We start from the raw sequence: 25684 nt of genomic DNA on the forward strand, positions 1-25684 counted from the left end.
GATGCCAAAACACTGCCTGGTCGGAGAGCGACACTGGACGTACCGCACAAACCTGTCTTATTGAACTAGCCGAGCTACTGAACCACAAACGAGCCGAAAGGCATTGGAGAAAGCGGGCATCGATCCCGCTACTTCTCGCATGCTAGGCGAGCGCTCTACCATTTGAGCTAATTCCCCCTTGCTCTGGAGCTGACGTTGGAGTCTTGGAAGACTCGTAGCTCCCATTTAATTTGCTTTCTTGACATCCCCTTGAATTTAGAGTGACGAAAAAACGACTTACAGCGTGGGCCAACTATGACCGGTCGTTCCACGCCGAACGGAGGTGGCGCCTAGGACACCGCGTTTCCGCGGCTGGAGAGAGTGTCTCCGGCCCGCTAGCTCAGTTGGTCAGAGCGTGGTGCTAATAACGCCAAGGTCGTGGGTTCGATCCCCATACGGGCCAAACACCCCTTCTTTGGAGATCTTTTCCATTGCTTTATCTAGTCTGTGGCGAGGCTTTGAAATGCTACTGACTGGCTTTGGAACGCCTGCCCAAATAGCTCAGTTGGGAGAGGGTTAGGCTGAGGGTCTCAAGGTCCCTGGTTTGCTCCTGGGTTTCGGTAAGCCCCAGGTAAATACCGTTGACTCAAGGAAGTGTCATTTTTCAAAACGGTGATGCCAAAACACTGCCTGGTCGGAGAGCGACACTGGACGTACCGCACAAACCTGTCTTATTGAACTAGCCGAGCTACTGAACCACAAACGAGCCGAAAGGCATTGGAGAAAGCGGGCATCGATCCCGCTACTTCTCGCATGCTAGGCGAGCGCTCTACCATTTGAGCTAATTCCCCCTTGCTCTGGAGCTGACGTTGGAGTCTTGGAAGACTCGTAGCTCCCATTTAATTTGCTTTCTTGACATCCCCTTGAATTTAGAGTGACGAAAAAACGACTTACAGCGTGGGCCAACTATGACCGGTCGTTCCACGCCGAACGGAGGTGGCGCCTAGGACACCGCGTTTCCGCGGCTGGAGAGAGTGTCTCCGGCCCGCTAGCTCAGTTGGTCAGAGCGTGGTGCTAATAACGCCAAGGTCGTGGGTTCGATCCCCATACGGGCCAAACACCCCTTCTTTGGAGATCTTTTCCATTGCTTTATCTAGTCTGTGGCGAGGCTTTGAAATGCTACTGACTGGCTTTGGAACGCCTGCCCAAATAGCTCAGTTGGGAGAGGGTTAGGCTGAGGGTCTCAAGGTCCCTGGTTTGCTCCTGAGTTTCGGTAAGCCCCAGGTAAATACCGTTGACTCAAGGAAGTGTCATTTTTCAAAACGGTGATGCCAAAACACTGCCTGGTCGGAGAGCGACACTGGACGTACCGCACAAACCTGTCTTATTGAACTAGCGAAGCTACTGAACCACAAACGAGCCGAAAGGCATTGGAGAATGCGGGCATCGATCCCGCTACTTCTCGCATGCTAAGCGAGCGCTCTACCATTTGAGCTAATTCCCCCTTGCTCTGGAGCTGAGGTTGGAGTCTTGGAAGACTCGTAGCTCCCATTTAATTGCTTTCTTGACATCCCCTTGAATTTAGAGTGACGAAAAAACGACTTACAGCGTGGGCCAACTACAACCGGTCATTCCACGCCGAACGGAAGTGGCTCCTAGGACACCGCGTTTCCGCGGCTGGAGAGAGTGTCTCCGGCCCGTTAGCTCAGTTGGTCAGAGCGTGGTGCTAATAACGCCAAGGTCGTGGGTTCGATCCCCATACGGGCCAAACACCCCTTCTTTGGAGATCTTTTCCATTGCTTTATCTAGTCTGTGGCGAGGCTTTGAAATGCTACTGACTGGCTTTGGAACGCCTGCCCAAATAGCTCAGTTGGGAGAGGGTTAGGCTGAGGGTCTCAAGGTCCCTGGTTTGCTCCTGGGTTTTGGTAAGCCCCAGGTAAATACCGTTGACTCAAGGAAGTGTCATTTTTCAAAACGGTGATGCCAAAACACTGCCTGGTCGGAGAGCGACACTGGACGTACCGCACAAACCTGTCTTATTGAACTAGCCGAGCTACTGAACCACAAACGAGCCGAAAGGCATTGGAGAATGCGGGCATCGATCCCGCTACTTCTCGCATGCTAAGCGAGCGCTCTACCATTTGAGCTAATTCCCCCTTGCTCTGGAGCTGAGGTTGGAGTCTTGGAAGACTCGTAGCTCCCATTTAATTGCTTTCTTGACATCCCCTTGAATTTAGAGTGACGAAAAAACGACTTACAGCGTGGGCCAACTACGACCAGTCGTTCCACGCCGAACGGAAGTGGCGCCTAGGACACCGCGTTTCCGCAGCTGGAGAGAGTGTCTCCGGCCTGTTAGCTCAGTTGGTCAGAGCGTGGTGCTAATAACGCCAAGGTCGTGGGTTCGATCCCCATACGGGCCAAACACCCCTTCTTTGGAGATCTTTTCCATTGCTTTATCTAGTCTGTGGCGAGGCTTTGAAATGCTACTGACTGGCTTTGGAACGCCTGCCCAAATAGCTCAGTTGGGAGAGGGTTAGGCTGAGGGTCTCAAGGTCCCTGGTTTGCTCCTGGGTTTCGGTAAGCCCCAGGTAAATACCGTTGACTCAAGGAAGTGTCATTTTTCAAAACGGTGATGCCAAAACACTGCCTGGTCGGAGAGCGACACTGGACGTACCGCACAAACCTGTCTTATTGAACTAGCCGAGCTACTGAACCACAAACGAGCCGAAAGGCATTGGAGAAAGCGGGCATCGATCCCGCTACTTCTCGCATGCTAGGCGAGCGCTCTACCATTTGAGCTAATTCCCCCTTGCTCTGGAGCTGACGTTGGAGTCTTGGAAGACTCGTAGCTCCCATTTAATTTGCTTTCTTGACATCCCCTTGAATTTAGAGTGACGAAAAAACGACTTACAGCGTGGGCCAACTATGACCGGTCGTTCCACGCCGAACGGAGGTGGCGCCTAGGACACCGCGTTTCCGCGGCTGGAGAGAGTGTCTCCGGCCCGCTAGCTCAGTTGGTCAGAGCGTGGTGCTAATAACGCCAAGGTCGTGGGTTCGATCCCCATACGGGCCAAACACCCCTTCTTTGGAGATCTTTTCCATTGCTTTATCTAGTCTGTGGCGAGGCTTTGAAATGCTACTGACTGGCTTTGGAACGCCTGCCCAAATAGCTCAGTTGGGAGAGGGTTAGGCTGAGGGTCTCAAGGTCCCTGGTTTGCTCCTGAGTTTCGGTAAGCCCCAGGTAAATACCGTTGACTCAAGGAAGTGTCATTTTTCAAAACGGTGATGCCAAAACACTGCCTGGTCGGAGAGCGACACTGGACGTACCGCACAAACCTGTCTTATTGAACTAGCCGAGCTACTGAACCACAAACGAGCCGAAAGGCATTGGAGAATGCGGGCATCGATCCCGCTACTTCTCGCATGCTAAGCGAGCGCTCTACCATTTGAGCTAATTCCCCCTTGCTCTGGAGCTGAGGTTGGAGTCTTGGAAGACTCGTAGCTCCCATTTAATTGCTTTCTTGACATCCCCTTGAATTTAGAGTGACGAAAAAACGACTTACAGCGTGGGCCAACTACGACCGGTCGTTCCACGCCGAACGGAAGTGGCGCCTAGGACACCGCGTTTCCGCAGCTGGAGAGAGTGTCTCCGGCCCGTTAGCTCAGTTGGTCAGAGCGTGGTGCTAATAACGCCAAGGTCGTGGGTTCGATCCCCATACGGGCCAAACACCCCTTCTTTGGATATCTTTTCCATTGCTTTATCTAGTCTGTGGCGAGGCTTTGAAATGCTACTGACTGGCTTTGGAACGCCTGCCCAAATAGCTCAGTTGGGAGAGGGTTAGGCTGAGGGTCTCAAGGTCCCTGGTTTGCTCCTGGGTTTTGGTAAGCCCCAGGTAAATACCGTTGACTCAAGGAAGTGTCATTTTTCAAAACGGTGATGCCAAAACACTGCCTGGTCGGAGAGCGACACTGGACGTACCGCACAAACCTGTCTTATTGAACTAGCCGAGCTACTGAACCACAAACGAGCCGAAAGGCATTGGAGAATGCGGGCATCGATCCCGCTACTTCTCGCATGCTAAGCGAGCGCTCTACCATTTGAGCTAATTCCCCCTTGCTCTGGAGCTGAGGTTGGAGTCTTGGAAGACTCGTAGCTCCCATTTAATTGCTTTCTTGACATCCCCTTGAATTTAGAGTGACGAAAAAACGACTTACAGCGTGGGCCAACTACGACCGGTCGTTCCACGCCGAACGGAAGTGGCGCCTAGGACACCGCGTTTCCGCAGCTGGAGAGAGTGTCTCCGGCCTGTTAGCTCAGTTGGTCAGAGCGTGGTGCTAATAACGCCAAGGTCGTGGGTTCGATCCCCATACGGGCCAAACACCCCTTCTTTGGAGATCTTTTCCATTGCTTTATCTAGTCTGTGGCGAGGCTTTGAAATGCTACTGACTGGCTTTGGAACGCCTGCCCAAATAGCTCAGTTGGGAGAGGGTTAGGCTGAGGGTCTCAAGGTCCCTGGTTTGCTCCTGGGTTTCGGTAAGCCCCAGGTAAATACCGTTGCCTCAAGGAAGTGTCATTTTTCAAAACGGTGATGCCAAAACACTGCCTGGTCGGAGAGCGACACTGGACGTACCGCACAAACCTGTCTTATTGAACTAGCCGAGCTACTGAACCACAAACGAGCCGAAAGGCATTGGAGAATGCGGGCATCGATCCCGCTACTTCTCGCATGCTAAGCGAGCGCTCTACCATTTGAGCTAATTCCCCCTTGCTCTGGAGCTGAGGTTGGAGTCTTGGAAGACTCGTAGCTCCCATTTAATTGCTTTCTTGACATCCCCTTGAATTTAGAGTGACGAAAAAACGACTTACAGCGTGGGCCAACTACGACCGGTCGTTCCACGCCGAACGGAAGTGGCGCCTAGGACACCGCGTTTCCGCAGCTGGAGAGAGTGTCTCCGGCCTGTTAGCTCAGTTGGTCAGAGCGTGGTGCTAATAACGCCAAGGTCGTGGGTTCGATCCCCATACGGGCCAAACACCCCTTCTTTGGAGATCTTTTCCATTGCTCTATCTAGTCTGTGGCGAGGCTTTGAAATGCTACTGACTGGCTTTGGAACGCCTGCCCAAATAGCTCAGTTGGGAGAGGGTTAGGCTGAGGGTCTCAAGGTCCCTGGTTTGCTCCTGGGTTTTGGTAAGCCCCAGGTAAATACCGTTGACTCAAGGAAGTGTCATTTTTCAAAACGGTGATGCCAAAACACTGCCTGGTCGGAGAGCGACACTGGACGTACCGCACAAACCTGTCTTATTGAACTAGCCGAGCTACTGAACCACAAACGAGCCGAAAGGCATTGGAGAATGCGGGCATCGATCCCGCTACTTCTCGCATGCTAAGCGAGCGCTCTACCATTTGAGCTAATTCCCCCTTGCTCTGGAGCTGAGGTTGGAGTCTTGGAAGACTCGTAGCTCCCATTTAATTGCTTTCTTGACATCCCCTTGAATTTAGAGTGACGAAAAAACGACTTACAGCGTGGGCCAACTACGACCGGTCGTTCCACGCCGAACGGAAGTGGCGCCTAGGACACCGCGTTTCCGCAGCTGGAGAGAGTGTCTCCGGCCTGTTAGCTCAGTTGGTCAGAGCGTGGTGCTAATAACGCCAAGGTCGTGGGTTCGATCCCCATACGGGCCAAACACCCCTTCTTTGGAGATCTTTTCCATTGCTTTATCTAGTCTGTGGCGAGGCTTTGAAATGCTACTGACTGGCTTTGGAACGCCTGCCCAAATAGCTCAGTTGGGAGAGGGTTAGGCTGAGGGTCTCAAGGTCCCTGGTTTGCTCCTGGGTTTCGGTAAGCCCCAGGTAAATACCGTTGACTTAAGGAAGTGTCATTTTCAAAACGGTGATGCCAAAACACTGCTTGGTCGGAGAGCGACACTGGACGTACCGCACAAACCTGTCTTATTGAACTAGCCGAGCCACTGAACCACAAACGAGCCGAAAGGCATTGGAGAATGCGGGCATCGATCCCGCTACTTCTCGCATGCTAAGCGAGCGCTCTACCATTTGAGCTAATTCCCCCTTGCTCTGGAGCTGAGGTTGGAGTCTTGGAAGACTCGTAGCTCCCATTTAATTGCTTTCTTGACATCCCCTTGAATTTAGAGTGACGAAAAAACGACTTACAGCGTGGGCCAACTACGACCGGTCGTTCCACGCCGAACGGAAGTGGCGCCTAGGACACCGCGTTTCCGCAGCTGGAGAGAGTGTCTCCGGCCTGTTAGCTCAGTTGGTCAGAGCGTGGTGCTAATAACGCCAAGGTCGTGGGTTCGATCCCCATACGGGCCAATCAGCCCTTTTTTTTAGATCTTTTCCATTGCTTTATCTAGTCTGTGGCGAGGCTTTGAAATGCTACTGACTGGCTTTGGAACGCCTGCCCAAATAGCTCAGTTGGGAGAGGGTTAGGCTGAGGGTCTCAAGGTCCCTGGTTTGCTCCTGGGTTTCGGTAAGCCCCAGGTAAATACCGTTGACTTAAGGAAGTGTCATTTTCAAAACGGTGATGCCAAAACACTGCTTGGTCGGAGAGCGACACTGGACGTACCGCACAAACCTGTCTTATTGAACTAGCCGAGCCACTGAACCACAAACGAGCCGAAAGGCATTGGAGAATGCGGGCATCGATCCCGCTACTTCTCGCATGCTAAGCGAGCGCTCTACCATTTGAGCTAATTCCCCCTTGCTCTGGAGCTGAGGTTGGAGTCTTGGAAGACTCGTAGCTCCCATTTAATTGCTTTCTTGACATCCCCTTGAATTTAGAGTGATGAAAAAACGACTTAAAGCGTGGGCCAACTACGACCGGTCGTTCCACGCCGAACGGAAGTGGCGCCTAGGACACCGCGTTTCCGCAGCTGGAGAGAGTGTCTCCGGCCTGTTAGCTCAGTTGGTCAGAGCGTGGTGCTAATAACGCCAAGGTCGTGGTTTCGATCCCCATACGGGCCAAACACCCCTTCTTTGGAGATCTTTTCCATTGCTTTATCTAGTCTGTGGCGAGGCTTTGAAATGCTACTGACTGGCTTTGGAACGCCTGCCCAAATAGCTCAGTTGGGAGAGGGTTAGGCTGAGGGTCTCAAGGTCCCTGGTTTGCTCCTGGGTTTCGGTAAGCCCCAGGTAAATACCGTTGACTTAAGGAAGTGTCATTTTCAAAACGGTGATGCCAAAGCACCGCTTGGTCGGAGAGCGACACTGGACATACCGCACAAACCTGTCTTATTGAACTAGCCGAGCCACTGAACCACAAACGAGCCGAAAGGCATTGGAGAATGCGGGCATCGATCCCGCTACTTCTCGCATGCTAAGCGAGCGCTCTACCATTTGAGCTAATTCCCCTTTGCTCTGGAGCGGATGTTGGAGTCTTGGAAGACTCGTAGCTCCCATTTAATTGCTTTCTTGACATCCCCTTGAATTTAGAGTGACGAAAAAACGACTTACAGCGTGGGCCAACTACGACCGGTCGTTCCACGCCGAACGGAGGTGGCGCCTAGGACACCGCGTTTCCGCGGCTGGAGAGAGTGTCTCCGGCCCGTTAGCTCAGTTGGTCAGAGCGTGGTGCTAATAACGCCAAGGTCGTGGGTTCGATCCCCATACGGGCCAAACACCCCTTCTTTGGATATCTTTTCCATTGCTTTATCTAGTCTGTGGCGAGGCTTTGAAATGCTACTGACTGGCTTTGGAACGCCTGCCCAAATAGCTCAGTTGGGAGAGGGTTAGGCTGAGGGTCTCAAGGTCCCTGGTTTGCTCCTGGGTTTCGGTAAGCCCCAGGTAAATACCGTTGACTCAAGGAAGTGTCATTTTTCAAAACGGTGATGCCAAAACACTGCCTGGTCGGAGAGCGACACTGGACGTACCGCACAAACCTGTCTTATTGAACTAGCCGAGCCACTGAACCACAAACGAGCCGAAAGGCATTGGAGAATGCGGGCATCGATCCCACTACTTCTCGCATGCTAGGCGAGCGCTCTACCATTTGAGCTAATTCCCCCTTGCTCTGGAGCGGATGTTGGAGTCTTGGAAGACTCGTAGCTCCCATTTAATTGCTTTCTTGACATCCCCTTGAATTTAGAGTGACGAAAAAACGACTTACAGCGTGGGCCAACTACGACCGGTCGTTCCACGCCGAACGGAGGTGGCGCCTAGGACACCGCGTTTCCGCGGCTGGAGAGAGTGTCTCCGGCCCGTTAGCTCAGTTGGTCAGAGCGTGGTGCTAATAACGCCAAGGTCGTGGGTTCGATCCCCATACGGGCCAAACACCCCTTCTTTGGATATCTTTTCCATTGCTTTATCTAGTCTGTGGCGAGGCTTTGAAATGCTACTGACTGGCTTTGGAACGCCTGCCCAAATAGCTCAGTTGGGAGAGGGTTAGGCTGAGGGTCTCAAGGTCCCTGGTTTGCTCCTGGGTTTCGGTAAGCCCCATGTAAATACCGTTGACTCAAGGAAGTGTCATTTTTCAAAACGGTGATGCCAAAACACTGCCTGGTCGGAGAGCGACACTGGACGTACCGCACAAACCTGTCTTATTGAACTAGCCGAGCCACTGAACCACAAACGAGCCGAAAGGCATTGGAGAATGCGGGCATCGATCCCACTACTTCTCGCATGCTAGGCGAGCGCTCTACCATTTGAGCTAATTCCCCCTTGCTCTGGAGCGGATGTTGGAGTCTTGGAAGACTCGTAGCTCCCATTTAATTGCTTTCTTGACATCCCCTTGAATTTAGAGTGACGAAAAAACGACTTACAGCGTGGGCCAACTACGACCGGTCGTTCCACGCCGAACGTAGGTGGCGCCTAGGACACCGCGTTTCCGCGGCTGGAGAGAGTGTCTCCGGCCCGTTAGCTCAGTTGGTCAGAGCGTGGTGCTAATAACGCCAAGGTCGTGGGTTCGATCCCCATACGGGCCAATCACCCCTTTTTTTTTAGATCTTTTCCATTGCTTTATCTAGTCTGTGGCGAGGCTTTGAAATGCTACTGACTGGCTTTGGAACGCCTGCCCAAATAGCTCAGTTGGGAGAGGGTTAGGCTGAGGGTCTCAAGGTCCCTGGTTTGCTCCTGGGTTTCGGTAAGCCCCAGGTAAATACCGTTGACTTAAGGAAGTGTCATTTTCAAAACGGTGATGCCAAAACACTGCTTGGTCGGAGAGCGACACTGGACGTACCGCACAAACCTGTCTTATTGAACTAGCCGAGCCACTGAACCACAAACGAGCCGAAAGGCATTGGAGAATGCGGGCATCTATCCCGCTACTTCTCGCATGCTAAGCGAGCGCTCTACCATTTGAGCTAATTCCCCCTTGCTCTGGAGCTGAGGTTGGAGTCTTGGAAGACTCGTAGCTCCCATTTAATTGCTTTCTTGACATCCCCTTGAATTTAGAGTGACGAAAAAACGACTTACAGCGTGGGCCAACTACGACCGGTCGTTCCACGCCGAACGGAGGTGGCGCCTAGGACACCGCGTTTCCGCGGCTGGAGAGAGTGTCTCCGGCCCGTTAGCTCAGTTGGTCAGAGCGTGGTGCTAATAACGCCAAGGTCGTAGGTTCGATCCCCATACGGGCCAATCACCCCTTTTTTTTAGATCTTTTCCATTGCTTTATCTAGTCTGTGGCGAGGCTTTGAAATGCTACTGACTGGCTTTGGAACGCCTGCCCAAATAGCTCAGTTGGGAGAGGGTTAGGCTGAGGGTCTCAAGGTCCCTGGTTTGCTCCTGGGTTTCGGTAAGCCCCAGGTAAATACCGTTGACTTAAGGAAGTGTCATTTTCAAAACGGTGATGCCAAAACACTGCTTGGTCGGAGAGCGACACTGGACGTACCGCACAAACCTGTCTTATTGAACTAGCCGAGCCACTGAACCACAAACGAGCCGAAAGGCATTGGAGAATGCGGGCATCTATCCCGCTACTTCTCGCATGCTAAGCGAGCGCTCTACCATTTGAGCTAATTCCCCCTTGCTCTGGAGCTGAGGTTGGAGTCTTGGAAGACTCGTAGCTCCCATTTAATTGCTTTCTTGACATCCCCTTGAATTTAGAGTGACGAAAAAACGACTTACAGCGTGGGCCAACTACGACCGGTCGTTCCACGCCGAACGGAAGTGGCGCCTAGGACACCGCGTTTCCGCAGCTGGAGAGAGTGTCTCCGGCCTGTTAGCTCAGTTGGTCAGAGCGTGGTGCTAATAACGCCAAGGTCGTGGGTTCGATCCCCATACGGGCCAAACACCCCTTCTTTGGAGATCTTTTCCATTGCTTTATCTAGTCTGTGGCGAGGCTTTGAAATGCTACTGACTGGCTTTGGAACGCCTGCCCAAATAGCTCAGTTGGGAGAGGGTTAGGCTGAGGGTCTCAAGGTCCCTGGTTTGCTCCTGGGTTTCGGTAAGCCCCAGGTAAATACCGTTGACTCAAGGAAGTGTCATTTTCAAAACGCTGATGCCAAAACACCGCTTGGTCGGAGAGCGACACTGGACATACCGCACAAACCTGTCTTATTGAACTAGCCGAGCCACTGAACCACAAACGAGCCGAAAGGCATTGGAGAATGCGGGCATCGATCCCGCTACTTCTCGCATGCTAAGCGAGCGCTCTACCATTTGAGCTAATTCCCCTTTGCTCTGGAGCGGATGTTGGAGTCTTGGAAGACTCGTAGCTCCCATTTAATTGCTTTCTTGACATCCCCTTGAATTTAGAGTGACGAAAAAACGACTTACAGCGTGGGCCAACTACGACCGGTCGTTCCACGCCGAACGGAGGTGGCGCCTAGGACACCGCGTTTCCGCGGCTGGAGAGAGTGTCTCCGGCCCGTTAGCTCAGTTGGTCAGAGCGTGGTGCTAATAACGCCAAGGTCGTAGGTTCGATCCCCATACGGGCCAATCACCCCTTTTTTTTAGATCTTTTCCATTGCTTTATCTAGTCTGTGGCGAGGCTTTGAAATGCTACTGACTGGCTTTGGAACGCCTGCCCAAATAGCTCAGTTGGGAGAGGGTTAGGCTGAGGGTCTCAAGGTCCCTGGTTTGCTCCTGGGTTTCGGTAAGCCCCAGGTAAATACCGTTGACTTAAGGAAGTGTCATTTTCAAAACGGTGATGCCAAAACACTGCTTGGTCGGAGAGCGACACTGGACGTACCGCACAAACCTGTCTTATTGAACTAGCCGAGCCACTGAACCACAAACGAGCCGAAAGGCATTGGAGAATGCGGGCATCGATCCCGCTACTTCTCGCATGCTAAGCGAGCGCTCTACCATTTGAGCTAATTCCCCCTTGCTCTGGAGCTGAGGTTGGAGTCTTGGAAGACTCGTAGCTCCCATTTAATTGCTTTCTTGACATCCCCTTGAATTTAGAGTGACGAAAAAACGACTTACAGCGTGGGCCAACTACGACCGGTCGTTCCACGCCGAACGGAGGTGGCGCCTAGGACACCGCGTTTCCGCGGCTGGAGAGAGTGTCTCCGGCCCGTTAGCTCAGTTGGTCAGAGCGTGGTGCTAATAACGCCAAGGTCGTGGGTTCGATCCCCATACGGGCCAAACACCCTTTCTTTGGAGATCTTTTCCATTGCTTTATCTAGTCTGTGGCGAGGCTTTGAAATGCTACTGACTGGCTTTGGAACGCCTGCCCAAATAGCTCAGTTGGGAGAGGGTTAGGCTGAGGGTCTCAAGGTCCCTGGTTTGCTCCTGGGTTTCGGTAAGCCCCAGGTAAATACCGTTGACTCAAGGAAGTGTCATTTTTCAAAACGGTGATGCCAAAACACTGCCTGGTCGGAGAGCGACACTGGACGTACCGCACAAACCTGTCTTATTGAACTAGCCGAGCTACTGAACCACAAACGAGCCGAAAGGCATTGGAGAAAGCGGGCATCGATCCCGCTACTTCTCGCATGCTAGGCGAGCGCTCTACCATTTGAGCTAATTCCCCCTTGCTCTGGAGCTGACGTTGGAGTCTTGGAAGACTCGTAGCTCCCATTTAATTTGCTTTCTTGACATCCCCTTGAATTTAGAGTGACGAAAAAACGACTTACAGCGTGGGCCAACTACGACCGGTCGTTCCACGCCGAACGGAGGTGGCGCCTAGGACACCGCGTTTCCGCGGCTGGAGAGAGTATCTCCGGCCTGTTAGCTCAGTTGGTCAGAGCGTGGTGCTAATAACGCCAAGGTCGTGGGTTCGATCCCCATACGGGCCAAACACCCCTTCTTTGGAGATCTTTTCCATTGCTTTATCTAGTCTGTGGCGAGGCTTTGAAATGCTACTGACTGGCTTTGGAACGCCTGCCCAAATAGCTCAGTTGGGAGAGGGTTAGGCTGAGGGTCTCAAGGTCCCTGGTTTGCTCCTGGGTTTTGGTAAGCCCTAGGTAAATACCGTTGACTCAAGGAAGTGTCACTTTCAAAACGGTGATGCCAAAACACTGCCTGGTCGGAGAGCGACACTGGACGTACCGCACAAACCTGTGTTATTGAACTAGCCGAGCCACTGAACCACAAACGAGCCTTAAGGCATCGGAGAATGCGGGCATCGATCCCACTACTTCTCGCATGCTAAGCGAGCACTCTACCTTTTGAGCTAATTCCCCCTTGCTCTGGAGCTGACGTTGAAGTCTTGGAAGACTCGTAGCTCCCGTCCGTTTAATTGCTTTCTTGACCTCCCCTTGAACTTAGAATGACAAAAAAAGACTTACAGCGTGGGCCAACTACAACCGGTCATTCCACGCCGAACGGAGGTGGCGCCTAGGACACAGCGTTTCCGCTGCTGGGGGAGAGTGTCTCTGGCCCGTTAGCTCAGTTGGTCAGAGCGTGGTGCTAATAACGCCAAGGTCGTGAGTTCGATCCCCATACGGGCCAAACACCCCTTCTTTGGAGATCTTTTCCATTGCTTTATCTAGTCTGTGGCGAGGCTTTGAAATGCTACTGACTGGCTTTGGAACGCCTGCCCAAATAGCTCAGTTGGGAGAGGGTTAGGCTGAGGGTCTCAAGGTCCCTGGTTTGCTCCTGGGTTTTGGTAAGCCCCAGGTAAATACCGTTGACTCAAGGAAGTGTCATTTTTCAAAACGGTGATGCCAAAACACTGCCTGGTCGGAGAGCGACACTGGACGTACCGCACAAACCTGTCTTATTGAACTAGCCGAGCTACTGAACCACAAACGAGCCGAAAGGCATTGGAGAATGCGGGCATCGATCCCGCTACTTCTCGCATGCTAAGCGAGCGCTCTACCATTTGAGCTAATTCCCCCTTGCTCTGGAGCTGAGGTTGGAGTCTTGGAAGACTCGTAGCTCCCATTTAATTGCTTTCTTGACATCCCCTTGAATTTAGAGTGACGAAAAAACGACTTACAGCGTGGGCCAACTACGACCGGTCGTTCCACGCCGAACGGAAGTGGCGCCTAGGACACCGCGTTTCCGCGGCTGGAGAGAGTGTCTCCGGCCCGTTAGCTCAGTTGGTCAGAGCGTGGTGCTAATAACGCCAAGGTCGTGGGTTCGATCCCCATACGGGCCAAACACCCCTTCTTTGGAGATCTTTTCCATTGCTTTATCTAGTCTGTGGCGAGGCTTTGAAATGCTACTGACTGGCTTTGGAACGCCTGCCCAAATAGCTCAGTTGGGAGAGGGTTAGGCTGAGGGTCTCAAGGTCCCTGGTTTGCTCCTGGGTTTCGGTAAGCCCCAGGTAAATACCGTTCACTCAAGGAAGTGTCATTTTTCAAAACGGTGATGCCAAAACACTGCCTGGTCGGAGAGCGACACTGGACGTACCGCACAAACCTGTCTTATTGAACTAGCCGAGCTACTGAACCACAAACGAGCCGAAAGGCATTGGAGAATGCGGGCATCGATCCCGCTACTTCTCGCATGCTAAGCGAGCGCTCTACCATTTGAGCTAATTCCCCCTTGCTCTGGAGCTGAGGTTGGAGTCTTGGAAGACTCGTAGCTCCCATTTAATTGCTTTCTTGACATCCCCTTGAATTTAGAGTGACGAAAAAACGACTTACAGCGTGGGCCAACTACGACCGGTCGTTCCACGCCGAACGGAAGTGGCGCCTAGGACACCGCGTTTCCGCGGCTGGAGAGAGTGTCTCCGGCCCGTTAACTCAGTTGGTCAGAGCGTGGTGCTAATAACGCCAAGGTCGTGGGTTCGATCCCCATACGGGCCAAACACCCCTTCTTTGGAGATCTTTTCCATTGCTTTATCTAGTCTGTGGCGAGGCTTTGAAATGCTACTGACTGGCTTTGGAACGCCTGCCCAAATAGCTCAGTTGGGAGAGGGTTAGGCTGAGGGTCTCAAGGTCCCTGGTTTGCTCCTGGGTTTCGGTAAGCCCCAGGTAAATACCGTTGACTCAAGGAAGTGTCATTTTTCAAAACGGTGATGCCAAAACACTGCCTGGTCGGAGAGCGACACTGGACGTACCGCACAAACCTGTCTTATTGAACTAGCCGAGCTACTGAACCACAAACGAGCCGAAAGGCATTGGAGAATGCGGGCATCGATCCCGCTACTTCTCGCATGCTAAGCGAGCGCTCTACCATTTGAGCTAATTCCCCCTTGCTCTGGAGCTGAGGTTGGAGTCTTGGAAGACTCGTAGCTCCCATTTAATTGCTTTCTTGACATCCCCTTGAATTTAGAGTGACGAAAAAACGACTTACAGCGTGGGCCAACTACGACCAGTCGTTCCACGCCGAACGGAAGTGGCGCCTAGGACACCGCGTTTCCGCAGCTGGAGAGAGTGTCTCCGGCCCGTTAGCTCAGTTGGTCAGAGCGTGGTGCTAATAACGCCAAGGTTGTGGGTTCGATCCCCATACGGGCCAAACACCCCTTCTTTGGAGATCTTTTCCATTGCTTTATCTAGTCTGTGGCGAGGCTTTGAAATGCTACTGACTGGCTTTGGAACGCCTGCCCAAATAGCTCAGTTGGGAGAGGGTTAGGCTGAGGGTCTCAAGGTCCCTGGTTTGCTCCTGGGTTTCGGTAAGCCCCAGGTAAATACCGTTGACTCAAGGAAGTGTCATTTTTCAAAACGGTGATGCCAAAACACTGCCTGGTCGGAGAGCGACACTGGACGTACCGCACAAACCTGTCTTATTGAACTAGCCGAGCTACTGAACCACAAACGAGCCGAAAGGCATTGGAGAATGCGGGCATCGATCCCGCTACTTCTCGCATGCTAAGCGAGCGCTCTACCATTTGAGCTAATTCCCCCTTGCTCTGGAGCTGAGGTTGGAGTCTTGGAAGACTCGTAGCTCCCATTTAATTGCTTTCTTGACATCCCCTTGAATTTAGAGTGACGAAAAAACGACTTACAGCGTGGGCCAACTACGACCGGTCGTTCCACGCCGAACGGAAGTGGCGCCTAGGACACCGCGTTTCCGCGGCTGGAGAGAGTGTCTCCGGCCCGTTAGCCAGAGCGTGGTGCTAATAACGCCAAGGTCGTGGGTTCGATCCCCATACGGGCCAAACACCCCTTCTTTGGAGATCTTTTCCATTGCTTTATCTAGTCTGTGGCGAGGCTTTGAAATGCTACTGACTGGCTTTGGAACGCCTGCCCAAATAGCTCAGTTGGGAGAGGGTTAGGCTGAGGGTCTCAAGGTCCCTGGTTTGCTCCTGGGTTTCGGTAAGCCCCAGGTAAATACCGTTGACTCAAGGAAGTGTCATTTTTCAAAACGGTGATGCCAAAACACTGCCTGGTCGGAGAGCGACACTGGACGTACCGCACAAACCTGTCTTATTGAACTAGCCGAGCTACTGAACCACAAACGAGCCGAAAGGCATTGGAGAAAGCGGGCATCGATCCCGCTACTTCTCGCATGCTAGGCGAGCGCTCTACCATTTGAGCTAATTCCCCCTTGCTCTGGAGCTGACGTTGGAGTCTTGGAAGACTCGTAGCTCCCATTTAATTTGCTTTCTTGACATCCCCTTGAATTTAGAGTGACGAAAAAACGACTTACAGCGTGGGCCAACTATGACCGGTCGTTCCACGCCGAACGGAGGTGGCGCCTAGGACACCGCGTTTCCGCGGCTGGAGAGAGTGTCTCCGGCCCGCTAGCTCAGTTGGTCAGAGCGTGGTGCTAATAACGCCAAGGTCGTGGGTTCGATCCCCATACGGGCCAAACACCCCTTCTTTGGAGATCTTTTCCATTGCTTTATCTAGTCTGTGGCGAGGCTTTGAAATGCTACTGACTGGCTTTGGAACGCCTGCCCAAATAGCTCAGTTGGGAGAGGGTTAGGCTGAGGGTCTCAAGGTCCCTGGTTTGCTCCTGGGTTTTGGTAAGCCCCAGGTAAATACCGTTGACTCAAGGAAGTGTCATTTTTCAAAACGGTGATGCCAAAACACTGCCTGGTCGGAGAGCGACACTGGACGTACCGCACAAACCTGTCTTATTGAACTAGCCGAGCTACTGAACCACAAACGAGCCGAAAGGCATTGGAGAATGCGGGCATCGATCCCGCTACTTCTCGCATGCTAAGCGAGCGCTCTACCATTTGAGCTAATTCCCCCTTGCTCTGGAGCTGAGGTTGGAGTCTTGGAAGACTCGTAGCTCCCATTTAATTGCTTTCTTGACATCCCCTTGAATTTAGAGTGACGAAAAAACGACTTACAGCGTGGGCCAACTACGACCGGTCGTTCCACGCCGAACGGAAGTGGCGCCTAGGACACCGCGTTTCCGCAGCTGGAGAGAGTGTCTCCGGCATGTTAGCTCAGTTGGTCAGAGCGTGGTGCTAATAACGCCAAGGTCGTGGGTTCGATCCCCATACGGGCCAAACACCCCTTCTTTGGAGATCTTTTCCATTGCTCTATCTAGTCTGTGGCGAGGCTTTGAAATGCTACTGACTGGCTTTGGAACGCCTGCCCAAATAGCTCAGTTGGGAGAGGGTTAGGCTGAGGGTCTCAAGGTCCCTGGTTTGCTCCTGGGTTTTGGTAAGCCCCAGGTAAATACCGTTGACTCAAGGAAGTGTCATTTTTCAAAACGGTGATGCCAAAACACTGCCTGGTCGGAGAGCGACACTGGACGTACCGCACAAACCTGTCTTATTGAACTAGCCGAGCTACTGAACCACAAACGAGCCGAAAGGCATTGGAGAATGCGGGCATCGATCCCGCTACTTCTCGCATGCTAAGCGAGCGCTCTACCATTTGAGCTAATTCCCCCTTGCTCTGGAGCTGAGGTTGGAGTCTTGGAAGACTCGTAGCTCCCATTTAATTGCTTTCTTGACATCCCCTTGAATTTAGAGTGACGAAAAAACGACTTACAGCGTGGGCCAACTACGACCGGTCGTTCCACGCCGAACGGAAGTGGCGCCTAGGACACCGCGTTTCCGCAGCTGGAGAGAGTGTCTCCGGCCTGTTAGCTCAGTTGGTCAGAGCGTGGTGCTAATAACGCCAAGGTCGTGGGTTCGATCCCCATACGGGCCAAACACCCCTTCTTTGGAGATCTTTTCCATTGCTCTATCTAGTCTGTGGCGAGGCTTTGAAATGCTACTGACTGGCTTTGGAACGCCTGCCCAAATAGCTCAGTTGGGAGAGGGTTAGGCTGAGGGTCTCAAGGTCCCTGGTTTGCTCCTGGGTTTCGGTAAGCCCCAGGTAAATACCGTTGACTCAAGGAAGTGTCATTTTTCAAAACGGTGATGCCAAAACACTGCCTGGTCGGAGAGCGACACTGGACGTACCGCACAAACCTGTCTTATTGAACTAGCCGAGCTACTGAACCACAAACGAGCCGAAAGGCATTGGAGAATGCGGGCATCGATCCCGCTACTTCTCGCATGCTAGGCGAGCGCTCTACCATTTGAGCTAATTCCCCCTTGCTCTGGAGCTGAGGTTGGAGTCTTGGAAGACTCGTAGCTCCCATTTAATTGCTTTCTTGACATCCCCTTGAATTTAGAGTGACGAAAAAACGACTTACAGCTTGGGCCAACTACGACCGGTCGTTCCACGCCGAACGGAAGTGGCGCCTAGGACACCGCGTTTCCGCAGCTGGAGAGAGTGTCTCCGGCCTGTTAGCTCAGTTGGTCAGAGCGTGGTGCTAATAACGCCAAGGTCGTGGGTTCGATCCCCATACGGGCCAATCACCCCTTCTTTGGAGATCTTTTCCATTGCTTTATCTAGTCTGTGGCGAGGCTTTGAAATGCTACTGACTGGCTTTGGAACGCCTGCCCAAATAGCTCAGTTGGGAGAGGGTTAGGCTGAGGGTCTCAAGGTCCCTGGTTTGCTCCTGGGTTTTGGTAAGCCCCAGGTAAATACCGTTGACTCAAGGAAGTGTCATTTTTCAAAACGGTGATGCCAAAACACTGCCTGGTCGGAGAGCGACACTGGACGTACCGCACAAACCTGTCTTATTGAACTAGCCGAGCTACTGAACCACAAACGAGCCGAAAGGCATTGGAGAATGCGGGCATCGATCCCGCTACTTCTCGCATGCTAAGCGAGCGCTCTACCATTTGAGCTAATTCCCCTTTGCTCTGGAGCGGATGTTGGAGTCTTGGAAGACTCGTAGCTCCCATTTAATTGCTTTCTTGACATCCCCTTGAATTTAGAGTGACGAAAAAACGACTTACAGCGTGGGCCAACTACGACCGGTCGTTCCACGCCGAACGGAGGTGGCGCCTAGGACACCGCGTTTCCGCGGCTGGAGAGAGTGTCTCCGGCCCGTTAGCTCAGTTGGTCAGAGCGTGGTGCTAATAACGCCAAGGTCGTGGGTTCGATCCCCATACGGGCCAAACACCCCTTCTTTGGATATCTTTTCCATTGCTTTATCTAGTCTGTGGCGAGGCTTTGAAATGCTACTGACTGGCTTTGGAACGCCTGCCCAAATAGCTCAGTTGGGAGAGGGTTAGGCTGAGGGTCTCAAGGTCCCTGGTTTGCTCCTGGGTTTTGGTAAGCCCTAGGTAAATACCGTTGACTCAAGGAAGTGTCACTTTCAAAACGGTGATGCCAAAACACTGCCTGGTCGGAGAGCGACACTGGACGTACCGCACAAACCTGTGTTATTGAACTAGCCGAGCCACTGAACCACAAACGAGCCTTAAGGCATTGGAGAATGCGGGCATCGATCCCACTACTTCTCGCATGCTAAGCGAGCACTCTACCATTTGAGCTAATTCCCCCTTGCTCTGGAGCTGAGGTTGGAGTCTTGGAAGACTCGTAGCTCCCATTTAATTGCTTTCTTGACATCCCCTTGAATTTAGAGTGACGAAAAAACGACTTACAGCGTGGGCCAACTACGACCGGTCGTTCCACGCCGAACGGAAGTGGCGCCTAGGACACCGCGTTTCCGCAGCTGGAGAGAGTGTCTCCGGCCTGTTAGCTCAGTTGGTCAGAGCGTGGTGCTAATAACGCCAAGGTCGTGGGTTCGATCCCCATACGGGCCAATCACCCCTTCTTTGGAGATCTTTTCCATTGCTTTATCTAGTCTGTGGCGAGGCTTTGAAATGCTACTGACTGGCTTTGGAACGCCTGCCCAAATAGCTCAGTTGGGAGAGGGTTAGGCTGAGGGTCTCAAGGTCCCTGGTTTGCTCCTGGGTTTCGGTAAGCCCCAGGTAAATACCGTTGACTCAAGGAAGTGTCATTTTTCAAAACGGTGATGCCAAAACACTGCCTGGTCGGAGAGCGACACTGGACGTACCGCACAAACCTGTCTTATTGAACTAGCCGAGCTACTGAACCACAAACGAGCCGAAAGGCATTGGAGAATGCGGGCATCGATCCCGCTACTTCTCGCATGCTAAGCGAGCGCTCTACCATTTGAGCTAATTCCCCTTTGCTCTGGAGCGGATGTTGGAGTCTTGGAAGACTCGTAGCTCCCATTTAATTGCTTTCTTGACATCCCCTTGAATTTAGAGTGACGAAAAAACGACTTACAGCGTGGGCCAACTACGACCGGTCGTTCCACGCCGAACGGAGGTGGCGCCTAGGACACCGCGTTTCCGCGGCTGGAGAGAGTGTCTCCGGCCCGTTAGCTCAGTTGGTCAGAGCGTGGTGCTAATAACGCCAAGGTCGTGGGTTCGATCCCCATACGGGCCAAACACCCCTTCTTTGGATATCTTTTCCATTGCTTTATCTAGTCTGTGGCGAGGCTTTGAAATGCTACTGACTGGCTTTGGAACGCCTGCCCAAATAGCTCAGTTGGGAGAGGGTTAGGCTGAGGGTCTCAAGGTCCCTGGTTTGCTCCTGGGTTTTGGTAAGCCCTAGGTAAATACCGTTGACTCAAGGAAGTGTCACTTTCAAAACGGTGATGCCAAAACACTGCCTGGTCGGAGAGCGACACTGGACGTACCGCACAAACCTGTGTTATTGAACTAGCCGAGCCACTGAACCACAAACGAGCCTTAAGGCATTGGAGAATGCGGGCATCGATCCCACTACTTCTCGCATGCTAAGCGAGCACTCTACCATTTGAGCTAATTCCCCCTTGCTCTGGAGCTGACGTTGAAGTCTTGGAAGACTCGTAGCTCCCGTCCGTTTAATTGCTTTCTTGACCTCCCCTTGAACTTAGAATGACAAAAAAAGACTTACAGCGTGGGCCAACTACAACCGGTCATTCCACGCCGAACGGAGGTGGCGCCTAGGACACAGCGTTTCCGCTGCTGGGGGAGAGTGTCTCTGGCCCGTTAGCTCAGTTGGTCAGAGCGTGGTGCTAATAACGCCAAGGTCGTGAGTTCGATCCCCATACGGGCCAAACACCCCTTCTTTGGAGATCTTTTCCATTGCTTTATCTAGTCTGTGGCGAGGCTTTGAAATGCTACTGACTGGCTTTGGAACGCCTGCCCAAATAGCTCAGTTGGGAGAGGGTTAGGCTGAGGGTCTCAAGGTCCCTGGTTTGCTCCTGGGTTTTGGTAAGCCCCAGGTAAATACCGTTGACTCAAGGAAGTGTCATTTTTCAAAACGGTGATGCCAAAACACTGCCTGGTCGGAGAGCGACACTGGACGTACCGCACAAACCTGTCTTATTGAACTAGCCGAGCTACTGAACCACAAACGAGCCGAAAGGCATTGGAGAATGCGGGCATCGATCCCGCTACTTCTCGCATGCTAAGCGAGCGCTCTACCATTTGAGCTAATTCCCCCTTGCTCTGGAGCTGAGGTTGGAGTCTTGGAAGACTCGTAGCTCCCATTTAATTGCTTTCTTGACATCCCCTTGAATTTAGAGTGACGAAAAAACGACTTACAGCGTGGGCCAACTACGACCGGTCGTTCCACGCCGAACGGAAGTGGCGCCTAGGACACCGCGTTTCCGCGGCTGGAGAGAGTGTCTCCGGCCCGTTAGCTCAGTTGGTCAGAGCGTGGTGCTAATAACGCCAAGGTCGTGGGTTCGATCCCCATACGGGCCAAACACCCCTTCTTTGGAGATCTTTTCCATTGCTTTATCTAGTCTGTGGCGAGGCTTTGAAATGCTACTGACTGGCTTTGGAACGCCTGCCCAAATAGCTCAGTTGGGAGAGGGTTAGGCTGAGGGTCTCAAGGTCCCTGGTTTGCTCCTGGGTTTCGGTAAGCCCCAGGTAAATACCGTTCACTCAAGGAAGTGTCATTTTTCAAAACGGTGATGCCAAAACACTGCCTGGTCGGAGAGCGACACTGGACGTACCGCACAAACCTGTCTTATTGAACTAGCCGAGCTACTGAACCACAAACGAGCCGAAAGGCATTGGAGAATGCGGGCATCGATCCCGCTACTTCTCGCATGCTAAGCGAGCGCTCTACCATTTGAGCTAATTCCCCCTTGCTCTGGAGCTGAGGTTGGAGTCTTGGAAGACTCGTAGCTCCCATTTAATTGCTTTCTTGACATCCCCTTGAATTTAGAGTGACGAAAAAACGACTTACAGCGTGGGCCAACTACGACCGGTCGTTCCACGCCGAACGGAAGTGGCGCCTAGGACACCGCGTTTCCGCGGCTGGAGAGAGTGTCTCCGGCCCGTTAGCTCAGTTGGTCAGAGCGTGGTGCTAATAACGCCAAGGTCGTGGGTTCGATCCCCATACGGGCCAAACACCCCTTCTTTGGAGATCTTTTCCATTGCTTTATCTAGTCTGTGGCGAGGCTTTGAAATGCTACTGACTGGCTTTGGAACGCCTGCCCAAATAGCTCAGTTGGGAGAGGGTTAGGCTGAGGGTCTCAAGGTCCCTGGTTTGCTCCTGGGTTTCGGTAAGCCCCAGGTAAATACCGTTGACTCAAGGAAGTGTCATTTTTCAAAACGGTGATGCCAAAACACTGCCTGGTCGGAGAGCGACACTGGACGTACCGCACAAACCTGTCTTATTGAACTAGCCGAGCTACTGAACCACAAACGAGCCGAAAGGCATTGGAGAATGCGGGCATCGATCCCGCTACTTCTCGCATGCTAAGCGAGCGCTCTACCATTTGAGCTAATTCCCCCTTGCTCTGGAGCTGAGGTTGGAGTCTTGGAAGACTCGTAGCTCCCATTTAATTGCTTTCTTGACATCCCCTTGAATTTAGAGTGACGAAAAAACGACTTACAGCGTGGGCCAACTACGACCGGTCGTTCCACGCCGAACGGAAGTGGCGCCTAGGACACCGCGTTTCCGCGGCTGGAGAGAGTGTCTCCGGCCTGTTAGCTCAGTTGGTCAGAGCGTGGTGCTAATAACGCCAAGGTCGTGGGTTCGATCCCCATACGGCCCAAACACCCCTTCTTTGGAGATCTTTTCCATTGCTTTATCTAGTCTGTGGCGAGGCTTTGAAATGCTACTGACTGGCTTTGGAACGCCTGCCCAAATAGCTCAGTTGGGAGAGGGTTAGGCTGAGGGTCTCAAGGTCCCTGGTTTGCTCCTGGGTTTCGGTAAGCCCCAGGTAAATACCGTTGACTCAAGGAAGTGTCATTTTTCAAAACGGTGATGCCAAAACACTGCCTGGTCGGAGAGCGACACTGGACGTACCGCACAAACCTGTCTTATTGAACTAGCCGAGCTACTGAACCACAAACGAGCCGAAAGGCATTGGAGAATGCGGGCATCGATCCCGCTACTTCTCGCATGCTAAGCGAGCGCTCTACCATTTGAGCTAATTCCCCCTTGCTCTGGAGCTGAGGTTGGAGTCTTGGAAGACTCGTAGCTCCCATTTAATTGCTTTCTTGACATCCCCTTGAATTTAGAGTGACGAAAAAACGACTTACAGCGTGGGCCAACTACGACCGGTCGTTCCACGCCGAACGGAAGTGGCGCCTAGGACACCGCGTTTCCGCGGCTGGAGAGAGTGTCTCCGGCCCGTTAGCTCAGTTGGTCAGAGCGTGGTGCTAATAACGCCAAGGTCGTGGGTTCGATCCCCATACGGGCCAAACACCCCTTCTTTGGAGATCTTTTCCATTGCTTTATCTAGTCTGTGGCGAGGCTTTGAAATGCTACTGACTGGCTTTGGAACGCCTGCCCAAATAGCTCAGTTGGGAGAGGGTTAGGCTGAGGGTCTCAAGGTCCCTGGTTTGCTCCTGGGTTTTGGTAAGCCCCAGGTAAATACCGTTGACTCAAGGAAGTGTCATTTTTCAAAACGGTGATGCCAAAACACTGCCTGGTCGGAGAGCGACACTGGACGTACCGCACAAACCTGTCTTATTGAACTAGCCGAGCTACTGAACCACAAACGAGCCGAAAGGCATTGGAGAATGCGGGCATCGATCCCGCTACTTCTCGCATGCTAAGCGAGCGCTCTACCATTTGAGCTAATTCCCCCTTGCTCTGGAGCTGAGGTTGGAGTCTTGGAAGACTCGTAGCTCCCATTTAATTGCTTTCTTGACATCCCCTTGAATTTAGAGTGACGAAAAAACGACTTACAGCGTGGGCCAACTACGACCGGTCGTTCCACGCCAAACGGAAGTGGCGCCTAGGACACCGCGTTTCCGCAGCTGGAGAGAGTGTCTCCGGCCTGTTAGCTCAGTTGGTCAGAGCGTGGTGCTAATAACGCCAAGGTCGTGGGTTCGATCCCCATACGGGCCAAACACCCCTTCTTTGGAGATCTTTTCCATTGCTCTATCTAGTCTGTGGCGAGGCTTTGAAATGCTACTGACTGGCTTTGGAACGCCTGCCCAAATAGCTCAGTTGGGAGAGGGTTAGGCTGAGGGTCTCAAGGTCCCTGGTTTGCTCCTGGGTTTCGGTAAGCCCCAGGTAAATACCGTTGACTCAAGGAAGTGTCATTTTTCAAAACGGTGATGCCAAAACACTGCCTGGTCGGAGAGCGACACTGGACGTACCGCACAAACCTGTCTTATTGAACTAGCCGAGCTACTGAACCACAAACGAGCCGAAAGGCATTGGAGAATGCGGGCATCGATCCCGCTACTTCTCGCATGCTAGGCGAGCGCTCTACCATTTGAGCTAATTCCCCCTTGCTCTGGAGCTGAGGTTGGAGTCTTGGAAGACTCGTAGCTCCCATTTAATTGCTTTCTTGACATCCCCTTGAATTTAGAGTGACGAAAAAACGACTTACAGCGTGGGCCAACTACGACCGGTCGTTCCACGCCGAACGGAAGTGGCGCCTAGGACACCGCGTTTCCGCAGCTGGAGAGAGTGTCTCCGGCCTGTTAGCTCAGTTGGTCAGAGCGTGGTGCTAATAACGCCAAGGTCGTGGGTTCGATCCCCATACGGGCCAATCACCCCTTCTTTGGAGATCTTTTCCATTGCTTTATCTAGTCTGTGGCGAGGCTTTGAAATGCTACTGACTGGCTTTGGAACGCCTGCCCAAATAGCTCAGTTGGGAGAGGGTTAGGCTGAGGGTCTCAAGGTCCCTGGTTTGCTCCTGGGTTTTGGTAAGCCCTAGGTAAATACCGTTGACTCAAGGAAGTGTCACTTTCAAAACGGTGATGCCAAAACACTGCCTGGTCGGAGAGCGACACTGGACGTACCGCACAAACCTGTGTTATTGAACTAGCCGAGCCACTGAACCACAAACGAGCCTTAAGGCATTGGAGAATGCGGGCATCGATCCCACTACTTCTCGCATGCTAAGCGAGCACTCTACCATTTGAGCTAATTCCCCCTTGCTCTGGAGCTGACGTTGAAGTCTTGGAAGACTCGTAGCTCCCGTCCGTTTAATTGCTTTCTTGACCTCCCCTTGAACTTAGAATGACAAAAAAAGACTTACAGCGTGGGCCAACTACAACCGGTCATTCCACGCCGAACGGAGGTGGCGCCTAGGACACAGCGTTTCCGCTGCTGGGGGAGAGTGTCTCTGGCCCGTTAGCTCAGTTGGTCAGAGCGTGGTGCTAATAACGCCAAGGTCGTGAGTTCGATCCCCATACGGGCCAAACACCCCTTCTTTGGAGATCTTTTCCATTGCTTTATCTAGTCTGTGGCGAGGCTTTGAAATGCTACTGACTGGCTTTGGAACGCCTGCCCAAATAGCTCAGTTGGGAGAGGGTTAGGCTGAGGGTCTCAAGGTCCCTGGTTTGCTCCTGGGTTTTGGTAAGCCCCAGGTAAATACCGTTGACTCAAGGAAGTGTCATTTTTCAAAACGGTGATGCCAAAACACTGCCTGGTCGGAGAGCGACACTGGACGTACCGCACAAACCTGTCTTATTGAACTAGCCGAGCTACTGAACCACAAACGAGCCGAAAGGCATTGGAGAATGCGGGCATCGATCCCGCTACTTCTCGCATGCTAAGCGAGCGCTCTACCATTTGAGCTAATTCCCCCTTGCTCTGGAGCTGAGGTTGGAGTCTTGGAAGACTCGTAGCTCCCATTTAATTGCTTTCTTGACATCCCCTTGAATTTAG

General features: G+C 52.6%; 40 non-coding genes across 40 annotated transcripts; 38 read left to right on the top strand and 2 right to left on the bottom strand.

Moving 5' to 3' along the window:
• The first annotated feature begins 368 nt into the window (after window positions 1-368).
• trnai-aau (transfer RNA isoleucine (anticodon AAU)) lies at window positions 369-442 on the top strand. The gene has a single exon. It is a non-coding gene; the product is annotated as a tRNA-Ile (tRNA).
• A 579-nt stretch (window positions 443-1021) lies between these two features.
• trnai-aau (transfer RNA isoleucine (anticodon AAU)) lies at window positions 1022-1095 on the top strand. The gene has a single exon. It is a non-coding gene; the product is annotated as a tRNA-Ile (tRNA).
• Window positions 1096-1673: 578 nt separating this feature from the next.
• On the top strand, window positions 1674-1747 carry trnai-aau (transfer RNA isoleucine (anticodon AAU)). The gene has a single exon. It is a non-coding gene; the product is annotated as a tRNA-Ile (tRNA).
• Window positions 1748-2325: 578 nt separating this feature from the next.
• trnai-aau (transfer RNA isoleucine (anticodon AAU)) lies at window positions 2326-2399 on the top strand. The gene has a single exon. It is a non-coding gene; the product is annotated as a tRNA-Ile (tRNA).
• A 579-nt stretch (window positions 2400-2978) lies between these two features.
• On the top strand, window positions 2979-3052 carry trnai-aau (transfer RNA isoleucine (anticodon AAU)). Its single transcript has one exon. It is a non-coding gene; the product is annotated as a tRNA-Ile (tRNA).
• Window positions 3053-3630: 578 nt separating this feature from the next.
• Window positions 3631-3704, top strand: trnai-aau (transfer RNA isoleucine (anticodon AAU)). Its single transcript has one exon. It is a non-coding gene; the product is annotated as a tRNA-Ile (tRNA).
• Window positions 3705-4282: 578 nt separating this feature from the next.
• On the top strand, window positions 4283-4356 carry trnai-aau (transfer RNA isoleucine (anticodon AAU)). Its single transcript has one exon. It is a non-coding gene; the product is annotated as a tRNA-Ile (tRNA).
• Window positions 4357-4934: 578 nt separating this feature from the next.
• On the top strand, window positions 4935-5008 carry trnai-aau (transfer RNA isoleucine (anticodon AAU)). Its single transcript has one exon. It is a non-coding gene; the product is annotated as a tRNA-Ile (tRNA).
• Window positions 5009-5586: 578 nt separating this feature from the next.
• On the top strand, window positions 5587-5660 carry trnai-aau (transfer RNA isoleucine (anticodon AAU)). The gene has a single exon. It is a non-coding gene; the product is annotated as a tRNA-Ile (tRNA).
• A 577-nt stretch (window positions 5661-6237) lies between these two features.
• Window positions 6238-6311, top strand: trnai-aau (transfer RNA isoleucine (anticodon AAU)). The gene has a single exon. It is a non-coding gene; the product is annotated as a tRNA-Ile (tRNA).
• Window positions 6312-6888: 577 nt separating this feature from the next.
• trnai-aau (transfer RNA isoleucine (anticodon AAU)) lies at window positions 6889-6962 on the top strand. Its single transcript has one exon. It is a non-coding gene; the product is annotated as a tRNA-Ile (tRNA).
• A 577-nt stretch (window positions 6963-7539) lies between these two features.
• Window positions 7540-7613, top strand: trnai-aau (transfer RNA isoleucine (anticodon AAU)). The gene has a single exon. It is a non-coding gene; the product is annotated as a tRNA-Ile (tRNA).
• A 578-nt stretch (window positions 7614-8191) lies between these two features.
• On the top strand, window positions 8192-8265 carry trnai-aau (transfer RNA isoleucine (anticodon AAU)). The gene has a single exon. It is a non-coding gene; the product is annotated as a tRNA-Ile (tRNA).
• A 578-nt stretch (window positions 8266-8843) lies between these two features.
• trnai-aau (transfer RNA isoleucine (anticodon AAU)) lies at window positions 8844-8917 on the top strand. Its single transcript has one exon. It is a non-coding gene; the product is annotated as a tRNA-Ile (tRNA).
• Window positions 8918-9495: 578 nt separating this feature from the next.
• On the top strand, window positions 9496-9569 carry trnai-aau (transfer RNA isoleucine (anticodon AAU)). Its single transcript has one exon. It is a non-coding gene; the product is annotated as a tRNA-Ile (tRNA).
• A 577-nt stretch (window positions 9570-10146) lies between these two features.
• Window positions 10147-10220, top strand: trnai-aau (transfer RNA isoleucine (anticodon AAU)). The gene has a single exon. It is a non-coding gene; the product is annotated as a tRNA-Ile (tRNA).
• Window positions 10221-10797: 577 nt separating this feature from the next.
• On the top strand, window positions 10798-10871 carry trnai-aau (transfer RNA isoleucine (anticodon AAU)). The gene has a single exon. It is a non-coding gene; the product is annotated as a tRNA-Ile (tRNA).
• Window positions 10872-11448: 577 nt separating this feature from the next.
• Window positions 11449-11522, top strand: trnai-aau (transfer RNA isoleucine (anticodon AAU)). Its single transcript has one exon. It is a non-coding gene; the product is annotated as a tRNA-Ile (tRNA).
• A 579-nt stretch (window positions 11523-12101) lies between these two features.
• trnai-aau (transfer RNA isoleucine (anticodon AAU)) lies at window positions 12102-12175 on the top strand. Its single transcript has one exon. It is a non-coding gene; the product is annotated as a tRNA-Ile (tRNA).
• Window positions 12176-12756: 581 nt separating this feature from the next.
• On the top strand, window positions 12757-12830 carry trnai-aau (transfer RNA isoleucine (anticodon AAU)). Its single transcript has one exon. It is a non-coding gene; the product is annotated as a tRNA-Ile (tRNA).
• A 578-nt stretch (window positions 12831-13408) lies between these two features.
• Window positions 13409-13482, top strand: trnai-aau (transfer RNA isoleucine (anticodon AAU)). Its single transcript has one exon. It is a non-coding gene; the product is annotated as a tRNA-Ile (tRNA).
• Window positions 13483-14060: 578 nt separating this feature from the next.
• On the top strand, window positions 14061-14134 carry trnai-aau (transfer RNA isoleucine (anticodon AAU)). The gene has a single exon. It is a non-coding gene; the product is annotated as a tRNA-Ile (tRNA).
• A 578-nt stretch (window positions 14135-14712) lies between these two features.
• trnai-aau (transfer RNA isoleucine (anticodon AAU)) lies at window positions 14713-14786 on the top strand. The gene has a single exon. It is a non-coding gene; the product is annotated as a tRNA-Ile (tRNA).
• A 1222-nt stretch (window positions 14787-16008) lies between these two features.
• On the top strand, window positions 16009-16082 carry trnai-aau (transfer RNA isoleucine (anticodon AAU)). Its single transcript has one exon. It is a non-coding gene; the product is annotated as a tRNA-Ile (tRNA).
• A 578-nt stretch (window positions 16083-16660) lies between these two features.
• trnai-aau (transfer RNA isoleucine (anticodon AAU)) lies at window positions 16661-16734 on the top strand. The gene has a single exon. It is a non-coding gene; the product is annotated as a tRNA-Ile (tRNA).
• A 578-nt stretch (window positions 16735-17312) lies between these two features.
• trnai-aau (transfer RNA isoleucine (anticodon AAU)) lies at window positions 17313-17386 on the top strand. Its single transcript has one exon. It is a non-coding gene; the product is annotated as a tRNA-Ile (tRNA).
• A 315-nt stretch (window positions 17387-17701) lies between these two features.
• On the bottom strand, window positions 17702-17774 carry trnaa-agc (transfer RNA alanine (anticodon AGC)). Its single transcript has one exon. It is a non-coding gene; the product is annotated as a tRNA-Ala (tRNA).
• Window positions 17775-17964: 190 nt separating this feature from the next.
• Window positions 17965-18038, top strand: trnai-aau (transfer RNA isoleucine (anticodon AAU)). Its single transcript has one exon. It is a non-coding gene; the product is annotated as a tRNA-Ile (tRNA).
• A 578-nt stretch (window positions 18039-18616) lies between these two features.
• Window positions 18617-18690, top strand: trnai-aau (transfer RNA isoleucine (anticodon AAU)). The gene has a single exon. It is a non-coding gene; the product is annotated as a tRNA-Ile (tRNA).
• A 577-nt stretch (window positions 18691-19267) lies between these two features.
• trnai-aau (transfer RNA isoleucine (anticodon AAU)) lies at window positions 19268-19341 on the top strand. Its single transcript has one exon. It is a non-coding gene; the product is annotated as a tRNA-Ile (tRNA).
• Window positions 19342-19919: 578 nt separating this feature from the next.
• Window positions 19920-19993, top strand: trnai-aau (transfer RNA isoleucine (anticodon AAU)). The gene has a single exon. It is a non-coding gene; the product is annotated as a tRNA-Ile (tRNA).
• Window positions 19994-20574: 581 nt separating this feature from the next.
• trnai-aau (transfer RNA isoleucine (anticodon AAU)) lies at window positions 20575-20648 on the top strand. The gene has a single exon. It is a non-coding gene; the product is annotated as a tRNA-Ile (tRNA).
• Window positions 20649-21226: 578 nt separating this feature from the next.
• On the top strand, window positions 21227-21300 carry trnai-aau (transfer RNA isoleucine (anticodon AAU)). Its single transcript has one exon. It is a non-coding gene; the product is annotated as a tRNA-Ile (tRNA).
• Window positions 21301-21878: 578 nt separating this feature from the next.
• On the top strand, window positions 21879-21952 carry trnai-aau (transfer RNA isoleucine (anticodon AAU)). Its single transcript has one exon. It is a non-coding gene; the product is annotated as a tRNA-Ile (tRNA).
• A 578-nt stretch (window positions 21953-22530) lies between these two features.
• On the top strand, window positions 22531-22604 carry trnai-aau (transfer RNA isoleucine (anticodon AAU)). Its single transcript has one exon. It is a non-coding gene; the product is annotated as a tRNA-Ile (tRNA).
• Window positions 22605-23182: 578 nt separating this feature from the next.
• On the top strand, window positions 23183-23256 carry trnai-aau (transfer RNA isoleucine (anticodon AAU)). Its single transcript has one exon. It is a non-coding gene; the product is annotated as a tRNA-Ile (tRNA).
• Window positions 23257-23834: 578 nt separating this feature from the next.
• trnai-aau (transfer RNA isoleucine (anticodon AAU)) lies at window positions 23835-23908 on the top strand. The gene has a single exon. It is a non-coding gene; the product is annotated as a tRNA-Ile (tRNA).
• A 315-nt stretch (window positions 23909-24223) lies between these two features.
• Window positions 24224-24296, bottom strand: trnaa-agc (transfer RNA alanine (anticodon AGC)). Its single transcript has one exon. It is a non-coding gene; the product is annotated as a tRNA-Ala (tRNA).
• Window positions 24297-24486: 190 nt separating this feature from the next.
• On the top strand, window positions 24487-24560 carry trnai-aau (transfer RNA isoleucine (anticodon AAU)). Its single transcript has one exon. It is a non-coding gene; the product is annotated as a tRNA-Ile (tRNA).
• Window positions 24561-25141: 581 nt separating this feature from the next.
• Window positions 25142-25215, top strand: trnai-aau (transfer RNA isoleucine (anticodon AAU)). Its single transcript has one exon. It is a non-coding gene; the product is annotated as a tRNA-Ile (tRNA).
• The last annotated feature ends 469 nt before the right edge of the window (window positions 25216-25684 follow it).

Source organism: Hypomesus nipponensis, chromosome 3 (genome assembly GCF_054491055.1).
Source record: "Hypomesus nipponensis isolate SF chromosome 3, ASM5449105v1, whole genome shotgun sequence".
Classification (NCBI taxonomy): Eukaryota; Metazoa; Chordata; class Actinopteri; order Osmeriformes; family Osmeridae; genus Hypomesus; species Hypomesus nipponensis.